Consider the following 6,000-nt stretch of genomic DNA (forward strand, 5'->3'; position numbering starts at 1 on the left):
GTTTTCTGGTTATCGTAGTTAATCCTGCACACTTAACTCAATAATATGGATTAGATCAATTAACCCACCAATTGATTATATCATCAAAATCCGAGATTCAACAGATAGAAGATAAAGATTTTCAACATGAATTTCATGATATAAATGTAAGGCATGCTTTCAATATTGTCAATCAATCTTGCGATATTTTCAAGGATTTTGCAAGACATATAAGACATTCATATCACACAAGTTTTTGTAAGTCATCACTTAGTCATCACTTCTCCCCCTTTGTCATCAACAAAAAGAGACAAGCCAGCTAATTGATGATCATAGAAAAAAGGTTTAGCATTTAATAGTAAATAAAGTTCATCATTCAAATTTGCCAGAAATAGTTTATCCAAAAGACAACATCATTTATGCAGATCAAAATAGTAGTTATCTAAAAGGAAGGATCAGTTATCGTTCAATCGATGACAAACTTTGAACTTGTTGTTAAAAGCAAACATAATAGAATAAAAAGATACATCAATTTAATCCTTAGGAGGTAATCCATAGTGCTGATACATGATATCTATTTTTTCATTCATTTGTCGTAGTGTCTTCAAAATTTCAACTTGTTGATTCTAAATTTGTTCTTGCTGTGATTTGATCTGAGATAGTTCCGCCATAATGAGATCTTCAGAGGAGGAAACAGGAGCTGAAGGTGCTGCGCCAAAGGGACTAGGAGGAGGAGATTCATTTCCCATAAGAATTGGTGTTTCGGGGTGTTCTATTGGTGGAGGAATTGGATCCGTCCTTCTAGGCTGCCTAACCCATATGCCATTGCTAAAAATGCACCTAAGTCTTTTCAGTAGGTTTTTATTTATTATGTTATATCGATCATTTTGAATAGATTCTTCATCGGGTGGGATGCAAATGTCATAGGCATGAAGAAATCTAGTGATTAACCTCTCATATGGCAACATAGTATCTTTAGCCATAATATCCTGCATGTGTTGCCAAATTGAGTACCCAAAACAATTATGCTGATCGGTCATAATCCAATACATGGTACTTATCTCTATTTGACTTATTTCGTCAAGATAAAATTGTTTGGGGAATATGATGCTTGTGATAATGTGATGAAGAATTTTAGAGTTGAAAGGCAGTAAGTGTTCACAACTCTTGGGTAGGAAGTCAAGGTTTGGATTTGCAAAAATTGTTTCTACGGCTTCGGTATAGGTTGCTCCTATTGTGTTGACGTCCCATTTACCTTTAAAATAGCATCCCCTTTCTTTTTCAGTTATGCCAATTAGCTCACAAATAGTGCTGTCAAATATTCTAATGGGTGTTCCTAGAAGGTAAGTGCTTAGGCTATCGTTGTCCTCATATAGGTTGGCATAGAAGAATCTAACTAATCGCGGATAGATTGGTTCATCTATTTGTAGTAGAGGTAGAGCTTCTAGGTGTGCAAACCACCTAATGGGTTCTAAGTCCTCTAGTTTATCCAGATCAACGTATTTTCCCTTATGGATACATCGTCTTTCAAATTTTGGAAAACTAAGGGCTACCTCTTTTGATCTAAAAAGATCATGGTCAAATGAATCTCCTTCAATCCTTTTTCCTTTTGATCTCTTAGGAGCCATTATCTAGACAAGGTGATGATGAAATTGTGAAAAATAAGCAAGGGAAAGAGAAAAGAAAAGAGGGAATGGGATACCAAAAAGAGGGATTTCAAGTGTTACCTTATGGAGATTATGTTGAGAGATGGAAAGCTTGGACCGCCAAGAATCCTTCTCCAATGCTTCTAAGAGTTAGAATGAGGGTTAGAGGGAATGGGAGAGGGTTTTGAGAGCTCTTTCTTCGGGTTGGGGGCGGTGTCACCGTCGGCCCTAACCCCTCGGGTTAATAAGGGTTGCTCGGTCGGTGCCACCGCCAAACCGAGCGGTGTCACCGCCTGGCGCCCGAGCGCTCAGGAGGTGCAACCGCCGTATCTGGCGGTGCCACCGCTGGCATCCCGCGGAGGAAAGAAAAAAAAAAATTTCTTCCTCCCTTTTGTTTAGCTTCTTCCCTCAAGATAATAAGTTATACTTTAATGGATCATTTTGAATTGAAGAAGAAGGAAGAAATCAAATCCACAAAAGAAAGGAAAAGGACGAGTCATTTTTCGTGAAGCTCATTTTAGGGACAATTTAACATGCCTAATTCCCTTCTAATGAATTCAAATTGATCTTCGTTCAAAGCTTTTGTAAATATATCTGCTAATTGATGCTTTGTGTCAATGAATTCTAGAATAACATCATTGTTAAGGACATGATCGCGTATGAAATGATGCCTAACGTTGATGTGCTTAGTTCTAGAGTGCAGAATTGGATTTTTAGTAAGACATATGGCACTAGTATTATCACATTTTATGGGAATGTTTTTAAAGTGAATTCCATAGTCTTCTAATGTATTTTTTATCTAAATGACTTGTGCACAATATGCACTTGCAGCAATGTATTCGGCTTCCACCGTAGATAGTGCAACTGAATTTTGTTTCTTGGAAGTCCAAGAAACAAGTGCATGTCCTAAAAATTGGCATGTTCCGGATATACTTTTTCTATCTATCCTGCATCCGCCAAAATCGGCATCTGCATAAGCTATTAGATCGAATTTTTCAGATTTTAGATACCACAATCCTAAATTTGGAGTTCCTTTAAGATACTTAAATATTCTTTTAACACTCTTCAGATGAGATAATTTAGGATTAGATTGAAACCTAGCGCAAAGTCCTACACTAAACATAATATCTGGTCTAGTCGTGGTGAGGTAGAGTAGACTACCTATCATTCCCCTATTTGTTTTTTGATCGAAATTTTCACTATTTTCATCCATATCTAACTTAGTCGCAGTACTCATAGGGGTGTTTATTGCTTTTGAATTATCCATGTTAAATCATTTTAACAATTCTAATGTATATTTGGATTGGTTAAGAAATATACCATCACTAAGTTGTTTGATTTGTAATCCTAAAAAGAAAGTTAATTCACCCATTAAACTCATTTCAAATTCATGACTCATACATTTGACAAATGATTCACATAGTGATTCATCCAAAGAGCCAAAAATAATATCGTCAACATAAATTTGCACAATAAGAAAATTATTTTCAAAATGTTTGATAAACAATGTAGTATCAACCTTGCCTTTGGTAAACTTATTTAAAATAAGAAAGGAACTAAGCCTTTCATACCAAGCTCTAGGAGCTTGTTTCAAGCCATAGAGAACTTTAGTCAATTTGAATACATGATTAGGAAGAAGAGAATTTTCAAATCCGGGAGGTTGTTCGACATATACTTCTTCGGAAATAAAACCATTCAAGAAAGCACTTTTGACATCCATTTGGAATAGTTTAAAATTATTACTACTAGCATAGGCAAGGAGCATCCTTATGGCTTCTAATCAAGCCACAGGAGCGAAGGTTTCTTCGTAATCGATACCTTCTTCTTGGTTGAAACCTTTGGCCACTAATCTAGCCCTATTTCTAACCACGATACCATTTTTGTCTTGCTTGTTTCTAAAGACCCACTTAGTACCTATGACTAAGTGGTCACTTGGTCTAGGAACAAGCTTCCATACCTCATTCCTCTCAAATTGGTTCAATTCTTCTTGCATTGCAATGACCCAAAAATCATCTTTTAAGGCTTCGTCAATGCATTTAGGTTCAATTTGAGAAAGGAAAACGGCGTTAGCACAAAAATTCTTGAAAGAAGAACAAGTTTGAACCTCTTTTGTTGTTTCTCCTATAATTAGCTCCTTTGGATGAGCATCTACATACTTCCATTCTTTGGGTAAAAAAATTTCGGAAGAAGATGCATTCAAATGGCTATTTTGAGGAGGGGGTTCGTTTAAATTCAAATTATCAAAACCAAGATCATCATCAAAATCATTTTTCTTTAAATCAAAAATTTCATTAAAAACTACATGAATAGACTCTTCTATTACTAAGGTCCTTTTGTTAAAGACACGAAAGGCCTTAGAAACGGAGGAGTAACCAAGAAAAATGCCTTCATCGGATTTAGCATCAAATTTACCTAGGGCATCCTTTTCATTTAAAATGAAGCATTTACAATAAAAAACTTTAAAATAAGAAATATTTGGTTTTTTGTTATTCCATAATTCATAGGGAGTTTTTGATAGAGATGGTCTTATTAGGACCCTATTCATGATGTAACAAGTTGTATTTACGGCTTCGGCCCAAAAATATTTGGGTAAACTATGTTCATTTAACATAGTTCTTGCCATTTCTTGTAGGTTTCTATTTTTCCTTTCAACTACTTCATTTTGTTGAGGATTTCTTGGAGTTGAGAAGTTGTGATTGTACCCATTAACTTCGCAAAAATTTTGAAAGTCACGGTTTTGGAATTCACCACCGTGATCACTCCGAATCGATGAAATCATGAAGCCTTTTTCGTTTTGAGTGAGTTTACAAAATTTAGAGAAACATTTAAAGCAATCACTTTTGTGAGCTAAGAAATAGGTTCAAGTGTATCTAGAGTAGTCATCCACAATCACAAAAGCATATTTGCTTCCACCTAGACTTGTTGTATCAATTGGTCCAAATAAGTCCAAATGGATCAATTGTAATGGTCTAGTGGTGCTAATTTGATTTTTTGGTTTGAAGCTTGTTTTTATTTGTTTTCCTAGTTGACATGCATCGCATACCTTATCCTTAATAAACTTCATATTCATAATCCCTCGTACTAATTCTTAAGATGAGATTTTAGATATTGTTTTCATGCTTGCATGACCTAATCTCCTATGCCAAAGCCAAGCATCATCATTTACGGCGGAGAAACACATTTCATTACTTAGTTCATCAAGATTGATGGAATATACATTATTTTGTTTTAAAGCAATCATAGTCATGTTATGATTTGGTTTTTCAATAATGCACATATTTGATTCAAATCTAACGATATAACCTTTATCGCATAGTTGACTAATACTTAAGAGATTGTGTTTCAATCCATCAACTAGTAAAACATCATCAATGGAAAAACTAAATTTGTTACCAATAGTTCCCTTGCCAATGATTTTGCCTTTGTTGTTGTCTCCGAAGGTGACGTACCGTTCTTCTTTGCTAGTGAGCATAGAGAAATGAGATGAATCTCTTTTTGGCTTGAGGACAATCGTTCTTGTAGTGTCCCGGTTTTTTGCATTCATAGCAATTCACTTGGTCCTTCTTTTGTTCAAATTTATTTTTTATATTAATTTTAAATTTGTTCTTTCTTAAATATTTTTTAAATTTTTGAGTCAAAAGTGCAATGTCATTGTCACTGTCCTCATCACTTTATGTTCCTTTCAAGTGGTCTTCTTGTGATTTGAGTTCCATATCCTTCCTGTTCTTTGGAAGGGGGTTCTCGAGCTCGTCATGAGCTTGACATGTCATTTCGTAGGTCATTAGAGACCCAATGAGTTCTTCAAGAGGGAATGCTTTAAGGTCTTTGGCTTTTTGAATGGCCGTAACTTTTGGATCCCAACTTTTAGGGAGGGATCTTAAGATTTTAGTTACTAGTTCAAAGTTAGTAAAATCTTTACCAAGAGCTTTGAGTCCATTGATGACATCTGTAAACCGGGTGTACTTGTCTCCGATGGACTCACTTGGTTTCATTCGGAAAAGTTCTTAAGAGCACAAGGATGTTGATTTTGGACTCTTTCACTCAGCTAGTGCCTTCATGAGTGACCTCAAGAGTTCTCCAAATATCAAAAGCCGAATCACAAATTGAAACACGATTAAATTCGTTTTTGTCTAGTGCACAAAACAAGGCATTCATAGCCTTTGCATTTAAACCAAAAACCTTCTTCTCCGATTCATTCCATTCGCTCATCGGAAGAGAAGATTTTTGAAATCCATTCTCGACAATAGACCAAAGCTCAAAGTCCATAGAAATGAGGAAGATCCTCATGCGAGTCTTCCAATATGTGTAATCCGACACATTAAACAAAGGTGGTCGTGCAATAGAATGGCCCTCTTGCATGCCGGAGTAAGCCATC

The sequence above is a fragment of the Musa acuminata genome, chromosome BXJ3-3, assembly GCF_036884655.1.
Source record: "Musa acuminata AAA Group cultivar baxijiao chromosome BXJ3-3, Cavendish_Baxijiao_AAA, whole genome shotgun sequence".
Lineage (NCBI taxonomy): Eukaryota > Viridiplantae > Streptophyta > Magnoliopsida > Zingiberales > Musaceae > Musa > Musa acuminata.